This window comes from Cavia porcellus, unplaced genomic scaffold (genome assembly GCF_034190915.1).
Source record: "Cavia porcellus strain 051 isolate PalLab524CR breed Dunkin Hartley unplaced genomic scaffold, mCavPor4.1 scaffold_17, whole genome shotgun sequence".
NCBI lineage: Eukaryota > Metazoa > Chordata > Mammalia > Rodentia > Caviidae > Cavia > Cavia porcellus.
The window spans coordinates 62,529,508-62,549,950 of NW_026947500.1; positions in this window are offsets into that span (position 1 = coordinate 62,529,508).

Below are 20,443 nucleotides of genomic sequence, written 5' to 3' on the forward strand. Positions count from 1 at the left end.
ATAGAATATATAATAATCAGACAGAACAAGATGGGGAGAGCAATACTGGGGTTCAAGTCACGTTAATAGGACAACAAAAAGTTACTTTAATATGTCCCATTATTTTTTAATTTAGTTTCCTCTTAAGTAAAAAAATGAGAGAAAATGGATTAATTTAAAAATAGAGGGAAGATTGAGATAAGAGAGGACATTGTAATAGAACAACAGGGCAGAACCGAGCAAATCAAGCATCATTGTGTTTCATCACCAGATAAACTAACAAATAGTGGTCGCCATAGTGCCTCTTTCCTTAAATTATTTGAGTGTAACTTCACATGCTATAATATCAAGCATATCTAGATAGTGTGAAGCCTTTCAAGAGAATGAAAAAATTGCATGGTATTTAGACCTGCTAATAGAAAACAAGCAATGATTTGTATATGATCTCTTTGCCTATAAAGAATTTTGTTTATACTATATCATACAGTGAAATATAGTAAGATACAACATGTTCAAACCAGTGGAAACAGATATACTACAGCTTGATGGGACCTCAAAACAAGACGATATTAAATCACCACTAGCTTTTATGTTGTGTTGCTTTCTTCAAAATAGCTGTATGTGCAATCATAGATACTAAAATCGAACAACCCAGGTTAAAACCATTGCAATTAATGAGTGAAAACATTATTTGGCTTCAAACCAATATGATTTGGAATCATGATTACCACATACTTCTATGTATTCTTATCATTTCTTAAACTAGGGAAACTATTTGGTATTCATTCATGTGAGTTTGATTTATTTCACTTATGAGTATGGTCTCAAGCTGTGTCCATTTATTTATAAATGTCTCAATGCGGTCATTCTTTATAGCTGAGTAGTACTCCATTGTATGAAAATACCACAACTTTTTTATCCATTATTCAGTCGATGGACAGTTAGGTTGCTTCCAAGAGCTGGCTATTACAAATTGTGCTGCTATAAACATGGAAGCACATATATCACTGTGGTATGAGGCTTTCAGTTCTTCTGGCAATATGCCTGGAAGTGGTAGAGCTGAGTCATATGGGGCTTCCTGTCCTAGTTTTCTGATAAAACTACAGACTGATCTCCACAATGGTTGCACTAGTCTACGCTGCCACCAACAGTGCAAGAGAGTTCCTTTTTCTTCACAGCCTCCCCAACATTTGTTATTGTTGGTTTTCTTGATCTTTCCCAGTCTTTCAGAAGTGAAATGAAATCTCAGTGTGGTTTTGATTTGCATTTCTCTAATGACCAATGATGATGAACATTTCTTCATATATTTATTTACCATTTGTATTGCTTCATCTGAGAATTGTTTATTCATCACAGATGCCCATTTATGGACTGGGTCTTTAATTTTGGGGGTCTGATTCTTTTTAATTCTTTATATGTTTTAGACAGAAGTCCTTTGAGGGGCAGTTCACTAAGATTTTTTTCCCAGTTTGTGGGTTTTCTACTCACCACGCTGGAGACTTCTTTGGACGTGCAGAAATTTTTAATAATAGGTGATCACAGTTATTGATTCTGGGAAGTATTTCCCGTTTGAGACCTGTTCATGAATTCTCTACCTACTCTTATTTCTTCGAGGTTTTTAACCCAATTTGTCTTCAAATAGATTTAGTGTTTATGTATCAATATTTAGATCTTTGATCCATTTAGATTGTAATTTAGTACATGGTGATAGTCATGGGTCTAGTTTTCATTTTTGATATATGGAGAACCAGTTTTTCTAGCAGCATTTATTAAAGAGACTGTGCTTCTTACAGTGAACATGTTCCTCCCCTTTATCAAAGATAAAGTGGTTGGGTGTGTTTGTTGATGTGGTTGTATCTTCTAATCTATTACACTGATCTTTGGCTCTGTTTTTATTCCAGTATCATGTTGATTTGGTTAACTTGATTTGTAGTATAATGTCAAATCAAGGATTGTGAGGCCTCTTGCCTTGCCTTTGATGTTTAAAATTCCTTTTTCTCTTCTAGGTCTCTTCTGCTTGCAGATGAATTTTAGGATTGATTTCTCTAGATATATAAGGTATGTTGATGGTATTTTCATGATCACCATACAACCCTGCAAAGAATACTGAAAGACAGTTTAGACACACTTAGAACAAAACCACTAAACAAAGCAGACATTTAAATGGAACAGAAAGATAAAGATGCAACAGCAGAAAGAACATGTCAACAAGAAACCAACATATAACAGTTATTACCATTAATGTAAATGGCCTCAATGCAGCAATTAAAAGAAACAGACTGGCAGAATGGATCAAGACACAAAATCCAACCATATGCTGTCTACAAGAAACCCATCTAACCCAAAAGGATACCCACAGACTGTATGTCAAAGGATGGAAAACAGTACTTCTTGCACCAGGAAAACAAAATAAAAGCGGAGGTAGCAATTGTGTTTGCAGAAAATGTGAACTTCAAACCAATAATGATCAGAAGAGATAAAGAATGTCACTACATACTGGTTAGGGGAAAACATCAAGAGGAAGAGATAACTGTCTTAAATATATATGCACCAAATTCCAGAGCACCCAGTTGTATAAAACAAGTATTAACAGAAATGAAAAACCAAATTAGCAATTAAAAAATTACAACAGGAAATCTTAGCACATCATTGACCCCAATGGACAGATCACTCCGACATAATCAGCGAAGAAATAACAGAACTGAATCACACCTGTGAACAAATGGACTTGATAGACATATACATAGTATTCCAACCAACAACAACAGAATACACATTCTTCTCAGCAGTACGTGGGTCATTCTCTTAAATAGACCATATATTAACTCACAGAACATATGTAAATAAACGCAAAGAGTTGAAATTATCCCTTGCATGTTATCGGATCATAGCACTATGCAATTAGAAGTTAATGATAAAAGACACTGCAAAAATCGAACAAACATAATGAAACTGAATAACACACTCTTGAGTAATCAATGGGTTACAGAGGAAATTAAAGAAGAAATTAAACAATACCTGCAAACAAATGAAAACACAAATACAACTTACCAGAATCTGTGGGATGCAATGAAAGCTATCATGAGAGGAAAATTTATTGCACTGAGATCCCACATCAGGAAAACAGAAGGAATACAAATAAATTAACTGTTATTACACCACAAATATCTAAAAAAAAAGAGCAATTCAAGCCCAAAGCCAAAAGAAGAGAGGAAATTATAAAAATTAAAATCAATGCAATACAGACTAAGAAAACAATCCAAAGAAACAATGTATCATAGAGTTGGTTCTTTGAAAGAATATATAAGAATGAGGGAGAACATGGCGGACAGACAACAGCAACTACTGAAGGCTCTCTGAAAGGCTCGGCTCAGAGGCCAGGAATGATGCGGACTAAGGAGATACGAACCAGTAGAGATATGCTCTGCTGACTCAGGAACGAACTGGGCTGAGAGAATCCAACTTAGAATACAGTCCTGGTGCTAAAATAGGAACAGAAAAGTCTCGGTGTGGAGGCTCGACCCCGCGCCATTGGAAACCGCGATTTGGGTTTCCCGCCGCCCGGCGGCTGGCTGCCTCCACAGCGGCTCGGCAAGGAGAGACGCGCCGAGCTCTGGGAACGGGAGTCTGCAAACAGAGTCGGAAACAGGATGGACAAGGAGGCGTACACGAAAACTGACTGGTGGCGAGGTGAGCGAGAAACTGACTCCCTACCACAATTTGACTCCAGCAGAGGTTTTTCTGGGCTCGGGCAGTCCTGTAAGAGCAGGGCGCGGTGGCAACTCCAGCCACACATTCCCCTCTCGGACGGGACTGGTGAAAAGTGCCTGGCCTGAGTGACGCTGCTGGCGGACTCCCTAGGCTGGCCTAACCCAGATCCCAGAGCCTGACGGTGGCCCGGAGGAGCAACTGACTCCCGCATAGGCTGCCTCCTCCGCAACTCCCTGGGGCGCAGCGGTGGGCGGGAACAACTAGCCAGCGCAATTTGATTAGGCTGTGGCTGACAGGCAGGGAAGCCGGGCCTCCTATGTAAGATTGCATTTTATAAGGAACAGAAAATATGGGGAAGGGAAGCAACAAAAAAGGCTCCTCAGTCCCCAATCCTGAGAATCAGGCAATAGTGGACACCACACCAATATACATTAAGCGCCATATAGAGAGCCTCATAGACCAATTCAGGAATGAAGTTATCAATGACCTGAAGCTAGAAGTATGCAGAATAGTTAGAGAAATGCTAAGCACCACCCAGGAAAAAACGGATGGTGGAATGGAAGAACAGAAAAAGAGGGGAGAATTGCTTGATGGAGAAAACAGAGAAAGCATTGAGTATGTGAAGCAGGTTCAAAGGGACTATCAAGAAATTAAGAAGTCTATCGAAGACTGGCATAACAGCTTGAAAGAAACTAAGGACAGACTATCTGAATTGGAGGGCAGACTTGAAACATGGGAGAATGAAATGAAAAACTTCTTTAAAATAACAAAGAAACAAACAGCAATAATACAAAGACAAGAAGATGATAAGAGGAGCCATAACTTAAGGATTAAGAACATAAAAGAAGAAGTAGGGACACAAACAAGTGAACTACAAAAGCTACTCACAGAAATAATCCAGGAGAATTTTCCTAATTTAGCAAAAGGTAAAGATACTCAGATGTATGAGGCATACAGGACCCCAGCTACCTACAACCCTAACAGAGAAACACCCAGGCATATAATAATAAAAATTCCAGAAATTCAATACAAGAACAGAATATTAAAAGCTGTAAGAACCAAGAAACAGATCACTTACAAGGGAATACCCATCAAAATTACAGCAGATTTCTCTTCACAAACCATCAAATCATGAAGAGCATGGGGAGAAATAATTCAAGCTTTCAAAGATAATAATCTCCAGCCAAGATTGAGATATCCTGCACAACTGTCCCTGGAAATTGATGGAAAAACGAGGTCCTTCCAGGATAAAGAGGAACTGGGGGAATTTGCAACCACCAATTCAACCCTACAGAAAGTATTGCAGGATATTCTAAAAAAAGAAAAATACAAAGAACCCAGAAATAGTGGCGGGGCGGCCACAATGAATGGAGCAGAGAACAAAACGAAGAAGACAAACTGACAGCTACTGACAGAAAAAGAGCTCAACAGAAATGAGACAGCGAAGATTGGATGATAGGAACAGCTTTTTTTGGAGAAAATGACATCTTAATAGGTAATGCTGATTTAGTACCATCTTGTTTTGAAGTCTCATCTAGCTTTTGTTCTTCTGTCTCCAATGGTCTAAACAGGTTGTATCTTATTGGATTTTGTTATGTACAATAGTATAAGCAAAAACCTTTTAAAGACAAGGAGATTATACAGAGACCATTGTTCATTTTCTGTTAGTCGATTCTAAATACTCTATAATGCTGTCATTCTCTTAAATGGTTTTACATTGTTTTGATATACTTAATGCTACAGTATATGAAGTTGTACTCAAGGACTTCAGGGAGGGAGTCAATATGGTAACTATTTTTGGGTCAGGATTATCTGGTGGTGAAACACTATTCTGCTTAAATGGTTATGTTTTGATCTGCCCTGTTTCGCTGTTATGCCCTCTTTTTTCTCAATCTCCACTCCATTATTTACTTTTTTATTTTTATCCATTTAATTAAAGGGAAAAATATAGCAGGATATAATATAGTAACCCACTTTGACTTTCTATTATCTCGATTTGAAGCCCTGTATTACTCTCACCATCTTGTTTTTGACTGAGGTTCCTCTATTCTGTTTTGCTGGATAGTATCAGGTTCGAAAGTTTAGGCATCAGCTGAGAAGATAATGAGATTCATTATAACGCCCATTCTCGTTGACTTTTATCTACTTTTGAAGACCTACAATATCTCCAATGTTTTGGTTTTGTCGGTTTTATTCTTTAAGGTTTTGTTCAATTGTATTACAACTAATGATATAGGCAATTCTATTAGAAATAGTGGGAGGCATTATGGTAACCATTGTTGATCACCTTGTATTATGTTTTTATATTATCTATTATGTCCACCCTTTTGACTTGACCGATTCTGTTCTGTTATGTCACATTTGGTTTTACTCTCTTCCAAAAAAGCAATAAGAACCGTGGGAGCAATGAAACCCAAAATGTGTAATAGTCACTGTACAAAAGAGAGGAAAAGAAAGTGCTCTAAACTATATAACTGCATGTATATTTAAATGTATAAGATAGAAAATGATATCACAGAGTTTTATTGGATCATTGAACAGAACTGTTTGCAGTATCATTGTTGGAATGTCCACTCTACAAGCTTTAATTCTGTGACTTGAACAATTATTTCTAAGATGGCAATATGTAATCCATTAACTAGTGATTTCCTACTGCACATTTTTTTCTTCTGTAAATCTGTATAACTTGTACCCCTTCACTGTTTTTTTTTTCTTTCTTTTCTTTTCTCCTTAAATAAAAATAAAAATAAAAAAAGACCAGAAGGCTGACAGAAATCCTGCCAGTAAAGACCAGGCTTGGGAGGTTTCTGTTAGGAAGAAGGACTGCATTGGCTGTTGGACTCCAGATGATGTGTTATGGGTTGGCAGAAAGTTTGTCTGCATTTTACTCATGTCCAGAGACTTTGCCTGAGACTGAGATTAAGGACAGCAGACTCATTAATCTGGCAGAAGAAATTTCAAGGCAGTCAAATATTGAGGCAGTGGCATGGCTATTGTTGTGGGCTTTTAGCCAGATTTATATTGCAAATAAAGAGCAAAGAGTGCAGCAGGATGATTCAAAATGTTGTGAGTTTGACCAGAAAGCTGTGGACTATAAAGATACCGTTGAAATCTCAACTGCTGAGGATGAACAGACAAATAAAAAAGATGGCCTGGAGGCATCATAGGACGTGAGGCAGGTCTCTACCCTTTGCAGCCTCAAAACTGCAAAAGTGGGGACTGGGGATTTAGCTCAGCAGCATAAGTGCCTGCCTTACAAGTGTGTGGTTGTGAGTTCGATCCCCAGTACCGATAAAAAAAAGTTAAAAAAAAAAACTGCAAAAGTGAAAGCCACACAATGCCAGGTTCTGGAGTGGTGGCGGAAGCCACATGAGGTTCCAGAATGGTGACAACACAGAGAATTTGTTCCTCACTATCAGGTTCAGAGTGCCCAGACATCCAGGCACTTGATTCCTACAGTCAAAGAAGAGGAAAGCCTAGTTACTGCTCCAGCTAGCAGGGGACCTTGGCATCATGCATGTGGTATTGGTTTTAGATGCATTCAGAATTCAAGGGATTCTAAGGTTCTAAAGTCTTCCACCCTGATTTCAGAAGGCCTAGGACACCAGGCAGTGTGCCCCCGAGAGGGCAATGTATGAAGCTAAAGGTGCAATGGAGAATCTAGAAGTTTAGAAAAGCCAGGAGCACAGACCATCTAAGGAAACCTGTAAATACTGACCACAGTGGCCCTAAAAGAGAAGTCCTGGAATCTATAACCACTGGAAATGCCATGGGGGCAGAATCACACAAGCTCACAATTTGCCACAGATTGCTTCAGATGCTGGACACGCAACTACAGGTCCTAACATTTGTCCTGCTGGATTTTGGATTGTTTTGGTCCCAATCCTTTGTATTCCTTTTGGAATGGGAATATTTGTCTTGTGCCACTGCATGCTGGAAGTGTTTAACTTTGTTTTCATTTGTACAGGGGTTTATAGCTGAGAGTCTACCTTGCATCTAGAAGAGGATTTGGGACTTAGGACTTTTCAGCAATACTGAAACTGTTAGGACTTTGGCAACTCTTGCAGATGGGCTAAATGCCTTTTGTATAAAAGGGTGTGCATGAATCTTTGGGGGTCCAAGGTCAAAATGTTATAATTCTAATGTAATATAATGTTGATAGACAATGCTGGTTCTTAAGGATTGTTAAAATGTGTTATAATGTTCAAGGTGCAAAATGTTAAGAATAAGCATGCCTTTGTATCTGGAGACTGATTTAAAGATGTATGTCTGCAGGGGCTGGGGATTTAGCTCAGCAGCATAAGCACCTGCCTTGCAAGTACATGGTGGTGAGTTAGATCCCCAGTACTGATTAAAAAAAAAAGAATATCAAAGAAGTATGTCTGGTTTCCAAATTGACAAAGGGTGGATTATCATGGTTGATACATTGTAAACTTGAGAAGTTTAGAAGTTTAACTGAGAAACTCAGTAGGGAACCAGGGTTCTTACTTTGTAAATATCCTCATCCTGTGCAGGAGAGATTTTCTGAGTGCTACAGGTACCCTAAAGTACAGGGTGGGAGCGGGGGCAGAGGAGTGGCCTGTGTACAATGTAAAAGAGGAGAAGCCAGTTGTTTTTTCTCCTTTTTGCTCTGGCTCCTGCCTTGAAGTGTTGCCCCAATGTCATGCCACCCTGCCTTGGTGCCAGCTTATTATGGACGGAAACCTCCATAAACAGTGAGCTAAATAAACCTTTACTTCCCTAATTTTGGGCATCAGGTATTTTGTACCAGCAACCAGAGAAAAGTAAAAATACCCAAGACAATTATGTTACACATCCACAACCAGCATGTGAGAGCTACTTTAGACAAAAAGAAAAAGTATAAATTAAGGATGCTCAAGTTGGAGGTTAAAAGGCTTAAAAAAATTCCTAGTCTCTAAGTGTACAAACAGGGTTAGAAACTTCACTGTTTTATATTAAAACCCACAGGTCAGTAAATTTCTGCAAGATACTTCTTCTTAAAGGTATGTTTTATAAATTCTAGCAGGCCACCCAAACTTCCATTTTAAATGGTCAATTATTAAAATAGAATTCAGATTTTGTGAAAAGCTTTAAATAGAAACTATAACATTTTAGCAGTCATACAAAATAAGTTAGGTGCTGTAGACAAGCTGTTACTTACTTTATCTACACAATCATCAAAAAATGCCAGACTTGCATCTTTATCACTTACAAAAGAACATTCTTCAATAAAGCGAATAAACATTTGTGTTTTGGTCATCATGTTGTAAAATTTTTGATGTGATCGGTCCCGGCTTCTTAAGAAAGCTGTGAAACATAAATACATATTACGAGAACATACATCATTTATTGATTCATAGTTTTTGAGATAGAAGAAACCATGTTCAACATACCACCCCTACCTGCCCATACTCCCAAATGTTTCTCAGAAAAAGAAGCTAAGATTCCTGAATGAGAAAATGAGCCAAGAAATAATCAACAGGAAAGAAATATAAACCCAGATATCTCAAATTTCCATTCAGAATTATCTTATTTCCTCACTGTCTTGAAGGTTATACATAAACTAATGAATTTGAAAATATTTTTAAATTGCTATATTTGGTCAAATTCTTTGCAATTATTTTGCACATACGTACCTTCATGTGTTCACCCCCTCCTTATAAACAATATATCTTTTTAAAGCAGTAAAAAAAAAAAAAAAGAAAGAATATATAAAATTGACAAGCTCCTAGCCAGTCTTATTTTTAAAGGGGAAGAAAAAATAAATTTAATGCAATAAGTAATAAAAAATGTGAAACCAATACACACTTTATAGAAATACAGAAGATCATCAACAACGATTTCAAAAACCTCTACTCTCAAAGGTTTGATAACACAGAAGAAATACAAAGATGCCAAGAAGCATATGAAGTACCAAAGCTAACTCAAGAAGATGTAAAACTGCTGAATAACCCAACTTCTATTAATAAAATGGAAAATGTAGTTAAATGCTTAACAACAAAGAAGAGCCCAGGCCCAGATGGATTCACTGCAGAATTCTACTAGGAATACACTAATGCCGACACTCCTCAAACTCTTCAATGAAATTGAAAGGGAAGCAATCCTTATTAAGTCTTTACTGGAAGCAAATATTACTCTAGTACCAAAACCAGAGAAGGACCCAACTGAAAAAGAGAACTACAAACCAGTATCCTTCATGAACACAGATGCAAAAATCCTCAACAAAATATTGGCAAAAAGGATGAAGCAAATTATCAAGAAGATTATACACCATCACCAAGTGGGATTCATCCCAGGCATGTAGGGATGGTTCAACATATGTAAATTGATAAATGTAATCCACCACATCAATAAAACCAAAAGTAAGAATTACATGATCATTTCTATAGATGCATAAAAGGCTTTTGATAAGATCCAACATTCATTTATGATAAGAACAATGCAAAATACTGGAATAGATCATCTTACCTCAATATAATAAAGGCTGTGGATGACAAAACAACAGCCAATATCATACTAAATGCCCAATAATTGAAGACCTCTACTTTAAAATATGGCACAAGACAAGGATGTCCCTTATTACTGCTCCTATTTAATATAGTACTGGAAAAACTAGCCAGAGCAATTATACAAGAGAGAGAAATAAAAGGGGTAAAGGTAGGAAAAGAATAAGTTAAATTATCATTATTTGCAAATGACATGATACTCTATACAGAAGACCCCAAACTTCATTAAAAGACTCTTAGATATGATAAATAATTTCAGAAATGTAGATGAATACAAAATCAATACTCAAAAATCATTTGCATTCCTATACACAAACAACAAAATCACTGACAGAAATAAGAGAAGCCACACCCTTCATACTACCAACCAAAAATATGAAATATTTAGGAATTACTCTCATGAAAGAAGTGAAAGACCTATACAGAGAAAATTATAATGCACTGAAAAATGAAATCAAGTATGATCGCAGAAAATGGAAAGACACCCATTGCTTATGGATAGGAAGAATAAATATTGTGAAAATGGCCATTCTCCCAAAACTACTATACAGATTCAATGCAATCCCGATAAAAAAATACCATCAACATACCCCATAGAACTCGAGAAATCACTCATAAAATTCTTCTGGAGTGAGAAGAGACCTAGAATAGCAAGGACAGTTCTAACGAGCAAAGGCAAGGCAGGAAGTATCACAATCCCTGACTTGATGTTATAATACAAGGCAACTGTAGTAAAATCAACATGGTACTGGAATGAAAACAAAGCCGAAGATCAGTAGAATAGACTAGCAGATACAACCACAACTACAAACACACTCGACCACCTAATCTTTGATAAAGGGACCAAACATGTTCACTGGAAAATGTCAGTCTCTTCAATAAATGCTATTGGAAAAACAGGCTCTCCATATGCCAAAAACTAAAACTAGACCCATGCCTATCACCATGTACTAAAATAAAATCTAAATGGATCAAAGATCTAAATATTAAAACAGAAACACTAAATCTATTAGAGGAAAAATTGGGTAAAAACGTTGAAGAAATAGGAGTAGGTAGAGAATTCATGAACAGGACTAAAACCCACAGGAAATACTTCCCAGAGTCAATAATTGGGATCGCCTCTTAATAAAAATGTTTCTGCACGTAAAGAGAAATCTGCAGCATAGTGAAAAGAAAACCCACAAACTGGGAAAAATTATTAGTGAATTGCCCATCAGACAAAGGACTTCTGTCTAAAACATATAAAGAATTTTAAAAAAATCAGACCCCCAAAATTCAAAGACCCAATCCAAAAATGGGCATCTGAGATGAATAAACAATTTTCAGATGAAGAAATACAAACGGCAAATAAATACATGAAAAAATGTTCACCGTCACTGGTCATTAGAGAAATGCAAATTAAAACCACACTGAGATACCATCTCACTCCTGAAAGAATGGCCAAGATCAAGAAAACCACCAACAACAAATGCTGGAGAGGCTATGGGGGAAAAGTAACTCTTCTGCATTGTTGGTGGGAGTGTAGACTAGTGCAATTATTGTGGAGGTCAGTCTGGAGATTTCTCAGAAAACTAGGACTGGAAGCCCCATATGACCCAGCTCTACCACTTCTAGGCATATTCCCAGAAGAACTGAAAGCCTCATACCACAGTGATATATGTGCTTCCATGTTTATAGCAGCACAATTTGTAATAGCCAGATCTTGGAAACAACCTAACGGTCCATCAACTGAGGAATGGATAAAAAAAGTTGTGGTATTTTTATACAATGCAGTAGTATTCAGCTATAAAGAATGGTCATATTGAGATATTTATAAATAAGCGGATCCAGCTTGGGACCATACTCATAAGTGAAATAATTCAAGCTCACATGTATGAATACCGAATATTTTCCCTAATGTAAGGAATGATAAGAATACATAAAAGTATGTGGTAATCATGATTCCCAACCATATTGGTTTGAAGCCAAATAATGTTTTCACTCATTAAATGCAATTGTTTTAACCTGGGTTGTTCGATTTTAGTATCGGTAATAGTATAATACTATTATCATACTAATAGTTCGGTAATAGCTATTTTGAAGAAAACAACATATCATAAATGCTAGTGCTGATGTAATATCATCTTGTTTTGAAGTCCCATCAAGCTGTTGTACATCTGTTTCCACTGGTTTTAACGTGTTGTGTCTTACTATACTTTACTATATGCGATAGTATAAACAAAAAATTTTATAGGCAAATAGATAATATAGAAAGCATTGTTCATTTTCTGTTAACTGGTTCTAATACCCTGTATGTCATTCTTTCATTCTCTTGAATGACTTCACACTTTCTTGATATGCTTGATGCTATAGTATACCAAGTTATACTCAAATAATTCAAGGAAAGAGGCACTAAGGTGACTACTATTATGTTAGATTATCTGGGGGTGTAACACAATGATGCTTAAATTGTTCAGTTCTGACCTGTGTTGTTCTGTTACAATGTCCTCTTTTATCTCAATCTCCACCCTTTTTTAAATTAACCTATTTTTTCTTTTTTTTCAATTAAGGGAAAACTAAATTTAAAATTGTGGGATATATTATAGTAACTTTTTTGTTTTCCTATTAACGTGATTTTAACCCCAGTATTGCTACCCCATCTTGTTCTGTCTGCTTTTACTATACTCTATTTTGTTTGATAGTATCAAGTTTGAGGGTATAGGCATCCAATTTGAAGGCAATAAGATTTACTATGATACCCATTATGGTTTGAGTATTATCTTCTTTTGAAGTCCTGTAAGGCCTCCAGTGTAGGTTTTATTGCTCTTGTTCTGTACTGTTTTGATCAATTCTATTATACCTGATGATACAGGCAACTCTTTTTAAAATAGCAAGAGGCGAGAGGAGGAGCTGGGCGGATCCGGAGTCCCTGCAGAAGCCCTTTCCTTTGTCTGAAGGACTGAATACTTCTGCAAGCAGAGAGGCATCGCAGCTTCCTGAGGCACCTCAGCCTGTGGTGAGTGCCCAGCACAGTCTGCCCAAATCTCAGACTGTTCCGGACCCCCCAGGCTTCTGGGTGCAGAGAAGTGGAACAGTGGGTTAGAGGCCACTACAGCTGCCTCCCCATCCCCCCCCCCTCGCTACACTTGGAAGTCTGCTGAGCTCCTGACGGATGGGCGGGCCTACACTAACCCCCGAGCCCAGCGGCACCTAGCCATCTCCTGCAGAGGAGGAGCTGGGCGGATCCGGAGTCCCTGCAGAAGCCCGTTCCTTTGTCTGAAGGCTGAATACTTCTGCAAGCAGGGAGGCATCGCAGCTTCCTGAGGCACCTCAGCCTGTGGTGAGTGCCCAGCACAGTCTGCCCAAATCTCAGACTGTTCCGGACCCCCCAGGCTTCTGGGTGCAGTGAAGTGGAGCAGTGGGTTAGAGGCCACTACAGCTGCCTCCCCATCCCCGCCCCCCTCGCTACACTTGGAAGTCTGCTGAGCTTCTGACGGATGGGCGGGCCTACACTAACCCCCGAGCCCAGCCGCGCCTAGCCATCTGCCTGCAGAGGAGGAGCTGGGCGGATCTGGAGTGCCTGCAGAAGTCCCTTCCTTTGCCTAGAGGACTGTGGATATCTCTGCAAGCAGGGAGGGATGACAGGCTCCTGAGGCACTGTGGCCTGTGGAGAGCACCCTAACCCAGCTGCAATTGAAGAGCTGTGGATCTTCCAAGGGGCAGGTGGGCGCACAGTGTCCCTGAGGCCCAGCTTGTCTGGAACTGCGGAGTTCTGAGCAGGCAGAGGAGGGACACTGGTTCTGCAGGCCCAATAGCTTGGGGTAGTGCGGTGTCAGAGGCTCAGTAGCTCCAAGCATAGAAGGGGATTTTCAACAGATCCTGAGGAAGCTTTCAAATAACACTTGAAACACAGAAATATACAAAATGACAAAACGAAAGACCAAATTACAACCTCAAACCTCCAGCCCATCTCAGGAAACCCTAGGAGCAATGTATATAGAAGAAAATATATCCCATCCACCTCATATATCGGACATAATAGCTACTGAAGTTGACAAACAACTCCAGGAAGCTTTAAAGAAATTCAAACTCGAAATAATCTCCCAGATAAAAGAAGAAATGATAAAAGAAATGAAAGAGATTCTAAATATATCTAAAGAAAACACAGATAAAAAAATTGGAGGAACTAAACAAAAAGATAGAATCCCTAGACGAGCAATATAAGAAACAAACAGAATACATAATGCAGATGCACAGAGATATACAGGAAATAAAAAACTCCACTGAAAGTTGTAAAAACCGCCTTAATGAAAGTGAAGATAGAATTTCAGACCTTGAAGACATGATTGCAGCTAGTGAACAGGAAAGGAAAGATCTCTTGAAAATAACAAGGAATCAGGAAACAACAATTCAACAACTGCAAGACGATGCAAAGAAGAATAACATAAGAATGATAGGGATTAATGAAAGAGAGGGAGACAACATGAAGGATGTCAACAGGATATTTAGAGAAGTAATAGCTGAAAATTTCCCAAGCATGAGATCAGAAACTGACATCAAGATCAGTGAAGCATATAGAACTCCAAACACTCATAACCAAAATAAAACTACACCCAGACATATAATAATCACCATCCCAGAAATCCAACACAAGAATAGATTACTAAAAGCTGTCAGAGAGAAAAGACAGATCACTTATAAAGGAAAACCTATCAGAATCACAGCAGACTTCTCAGCACAAACGATAAAGTCAAGAAGAGCATGGAGTGAAATATTCCAGATCCTAAAGCAAAATGATTTCCAACCAAGACTGATATATCCTGCAAAACTATCATTCAAAATAGATGGTGCAATACGATACTTCCATGACAAAGAACAGCTGAAGAACTTCATGAACACCAAACCGACCCTGCAAAAAATATTGAAAGACAGTTTAGATACACAAAGGAAAAAACCACTAAGCAAAGCAAATAATTAAACAGAACAGAAAGATAAAGATGCAACAGCAGAGAGATAACATTCCTACAATTAAGCAGCATTTAACAGTAATAACCATTAATGTAAATGGTCTCAATGCACCAATCAAAAGAAACAGACTAGCAGAATGGATCAAGAAACAAAATCCAACCATATGCTGTTTACAGGAAACCCATCTAACCCAGAAGGATACTCACAGACTGAAAGTCAAAGGATGGAAAACAATTCTTCATGCAGCAGGAATCCAGAAAAAGGCAGGAGTAGCCATTCTGTTTGCAGACAACGTGAACTTTAAACCAACAATGACCATAAAGGACAAAGAAGGTCACTACATACTTGTAAGGGGAAAACTCCAAGAGGAAGAGATAACTATCTTAAATATATACGCACCAAACTCCAGAGCACCAAGTTATATAAAACAATTATTAACAGAAATGAAAACTCAAATTATCAGTAACACAATTGTAACAGGAGACCTTAATACGCCATTGACACCAAGGGACAGATCAACCAGACAGAAAATGAGCAAAGAAATAACAGAACTGAATCATACCTGTGAACAAATGGGTTTGATAGACATATACAGGATGTTCCACCCAACAACATCAGAATACACATTCTTCTCAGCAGTACATGGATCATTTTCTAAAATAGACCATATATTAGCTCACAGAACATATTTAAACAAGTGCAAAAGAGCTGAAATCATCCCTTGCATGTTATCGGATCATACCGCTCTGAAATTAGAAATTAATGATAAAAGATACTGCAAAAATCCCACAAACACATGGAAACTGAATAACACACTCTTGAGTAATCAGTGGGTCACAGAGGAAATTAAAGAAGAAATCAAACAATACCTAAAAGAAAATGAAAATACAGATACAACTTACCGGAACCTGTGGGATGCAATGAAAGCCGTCCTGAGAGGAAAATTTATTGCACTGAGTTCCCACATCAGGAAAACAGAACGAATACAAATAAATAACTTGATGCTACACCTCAAACAGCTAGAAAAAGAAGAGCAAGTCAAGCCCAAAGCCAAAAGAAGAGAGGAAATTATAAAAATCAGAGCAGAAATCAATGCAATAGAGACTAAGAAAACAATCCAAAGAATCAACAAATCAAAGAGTTGGTTCTTTGAAAGAATAAATAAAATCGATAAGCCCCTAGCCAACCTTATTAAAAAAAGGGAAGAAAAAGCTCAAATTCATGCAATAAGAAATGAAAAAGGAGAAATCACTACAGACCCAATAGAAATACAGAAGATCATCAACACCTACTTCGAAAACCTCTACTCTCAAAAGTTTGATAACACAGAAGAAATAGACAGATTCTTAGAAGCATATGAAGTGCCAAAGCTAGATCAAGAGGATGTAAAACTGTTGAATAACCCAATCTCTGTTACTGAAATTGAAAATGTAATTAAGTCCTTACCCACCAAGAAGAGCCCAGGCCCAGATGGATTCACTGCAGAATTCTACAAGAAATACAAAGAAGACCTAATGCCGACACTCCTCAAACTGTTCAATGAAATTGAAAGGGAAGCAATCCTTCCTAAGTCGTTCCTGGAAGCAAATATTACTCTAGTACCAAAACCTGAGAAAGACCCAACTAAAAAAGAGAACTATAGACCGATCTCCCTAATGAACACAGATGCAAAAATCCTCAATAAAATATTGGCAAATAGGATCTAGCAAATCATCAAGAAGATTATACACCATGACCAAGTGGGATTCATCCCAGGAATGCAAGGATGGTTCAACATACGCAAATCAATAAATGTAATCCACCATATCAATAAAGCCAAAAATAAGAATCACATGATCATTTCTATAGATGCAGAAAAAGCCTTCGATAAGGTCCAACATTTATTCATGATAAAAACTCTACAGAAAATTGGAATAGGTTGTCTTTACCTCAATATAATAAAGGCCATTTATGACAAACCAACAGCCAGCATCATTCTAAATGGCCAAAAATTGAAAGCCTTTACTTTAAAATCAGGCACAAGACAAGGATGTCCTTTATCACCACTCCTATTTAATATAGTACTGGAAGTACTAGCCAGAGCAATTAGGCAAGAAAGAGAAATAAAAGGGGTAAAGATAGGAAAAGAAGAAGTTAAGATGTCGTTGTTTGCAAACGACATGATACTCTACATAGAAGACCCCCTAAGCTCCATTGAAAGACTCTTAGATACAATAAATAAATTCAGTAATGTGGCTGGATACAAAATCAATACTCAGAAATCAATAGCATTCCTATACTCAAACAACAAAATCACAGAGAGGGAAATAAGAGAAACTGGACTATTCACATTAGCAAGCAAAAAAATGAAATATTTAGGAATTACTCTTACGAAAGAAGTGAAAGACTTATACAGTGAAAACTATAATACACTGAAAAAGGAAATTGAAGATGATCTCAGAAAATGGAAAGACATCCCTTGCTCATGGATAGGAAGAACAAACATTGTGAAGATGGCCATTCTCCCAAAACTCTTATACAGATTCAATGCAATCCCAATAGAAATACCATCAACATACCTTATAGATCTAGAGAAATCACTCCTAAATTTCATCTGGAACCAGAAGAGACCTAGAATCGCAAAGGCAATTCTAAGCAGCAAAGGCAAAGCAGGAGGCATCACAATCCCTGACTTGAAATTATACTACAAAGCAACAGTAGTAAAATCAACATGGTATTGGAATCAAAACAGAGACGAAGATCAATGGAATAGATTAGAAGATACAACCACAACTACAAACACACTCAACCACCTTATCTTTGATAAAGGAGCCAAGCAGGTTCACTGGAAGAACGACAGTCTCTTTAATAAATGGTGCTGGAAAAACTGGCTCTCCATTTGCCGAAAACTAAAGCTAGACCCATGTCTATCACCATGTACTAAATTAAAATCTAAATGGGTCAAAGATCTGAATATTAAAACAGAAACACTAAATCTATTGGAAGACAAAGTGGGTAGAAACCTTGGAGACATAGGAGTAGGTAGAGAATTCATGAACAGGACTCAAACCGCACGGGAAACACTTCCCAGAATCAATAACTGGGACCACTTCTTATTAAAAAGTTTCTGCATGTCAAAAGAAATCTCCAGCATAGTGAAAAGAAAACCCACAAACTGGGAAAAGATTTTAGTCAACTCTCTCTCAGACAAGGGACTCTTGTCTAAAACATATAAAGAATTAAAAAAACTCAGACCTCCAAAATTCAAAGATCCAATCCAAAAATGGGCATCTGAGATGAATACGCAATTCTCAGATGAAGAAATGCAAATGGCAAATAAATATATGAAAACATGCTCATCATCATTGGTCATCAGAGAAATGCAAATTAAAACCACACTGAGATTCCATCTCACTCCTGAAAGAATGGCCAGGATCAGGAAAACCAACAACAACAAATGCTGGAGAGGATGTGGGGAAAAAGGAACTCTCCTGCACTGTTGGTGGGAGTGTAGACTGGTACAGCCTTTGTGGAGGTCTCTCTGGAGGTTTCTCAAAAAGTTGGGATTGGAAATCCCATTTATTCCAGCTATTCCACTTTTAGGCATATTCCCAGAAGAACTGAAAGCATCATACCACAGTGATTTATGTGCACCTATGTTTATAGCAGCACAATTTGTAATCGCCAGATCTTGGAAACAACCCAAGTGTCCATCAACTGAGGAATGGATAAAAAAGTTGTGGTATTTCTATACAATGGAATATTATTCAGCTATAAAGAAGGATCACATTGAGATATTTATCAATAAATGGGCGCTGCTTGAGACCATACTCATAAGTGAAATAAATCAATCTCGCATGTATGAATACCGAATAGTTTCCCTAAGGTAAGTAATGATTCAAATATATGAAAATATGTGGCAATCATGACTCCCCATTATGTGGCCTTGAAGCCTTATAAAATTTTCACTTATTAATTAGAAAGGCTTTATTCCGGGCTTCTTGATATGGAAATATTTGAAGCTATAGTATATGAAGTTTTATCCAAATATCTCAAAGAAAAAGACAGACACTATGGTAACTATTATTCTTTAAAAAAATTATTTAGTTATTTCTTATGTTTATTTTAATTAAGGGAAAAATTTTAAAAATTAGGATATATAATAGTAACTCTTTGCGATTTCCTATTAACTTGTTTTGAAGTCCTGTAATGCTCCCACGATCTTGTTTTGACTGATTAGACTCTGTTCCATTCTGTGCGATAGTATCAGGTCTGAGGGTATAGGCAACTACTTTGAAGGCAGTAAGATTCACTGAGATGCCCATTCTGGTTTGACTATTGTCTCCTTTGGAAGTCCTGTAATGTTTACAATGTCTAAGTTTTATTGGTCTTGTTCTCTACTGTTTTGTCCAACTTTATAATATCTAATGAGATAGACAAATCTTTTTAAGGAAACAGGAGACAACGTTGATAACTATTGTTAATAACCGTATACTCTGTTCTACATCATGTGCTAAGTCTATCCTTGGTTTTCACTGACAGCTTTGTTCTGCCATATTTGACTTTATTCTCCCCCCCCAAAAGTAATAAGAACTAAGGAGTAATAAAATCTAAAATGTGTAAATTTTGTTGTAAAAAGAGAGGAAGGGAAAAAAAAGAGCTCTAACGGATATAACAGCAAATGTGTATAGGGATGTTGAATAGCTGACTATATTAATGTTTTTGGATCATTGAACACAGCTGTTTGTAGTCTCTCTGTTTGAATGTCTACTTTGTATTCTTTGATACTGTGATTTGAGCAACTATTTCCAAGATGATAATATGTAATCTATTAACAGGTGATTTCTTACTGTTATGCTTTTTTTTTGTAGTTCTGTATTATATGTAACCTTACACTGCTTTGTTTTGTTTTGTGTTTTTCTCTTTTTCCTCTTAAATAAAAAAAAAATAAAATAAAATAAAATAGCAAGAGGCACAATGGTACCAATTTTTGATCACCTGATATTCTATTTTTGCATCATGTTCTATGCCCATCCTTCTGCTCTAACTGACTCTGTTTTATTTGGTCATGTAAGGTTTTATTCTCTTCAAAAAAAAGTAATAAGAACTGTGGGAGTAAAAAAAACCAAAAAGTGTAATGGTTATAGTAAAAAGCAGAGGAAAGGAAGGTGGTCTAAGGGATATAACATGATGTATGTTTGAGTGTGTAGGATGGAAAGCCATATTACTGAGCTTTTGTTGGACCATTGAACGGAACTGTCTGCAATCTCACTGTATGAATGTACACTTTATATGCTTTAATTTTATAATTTGGACAACTG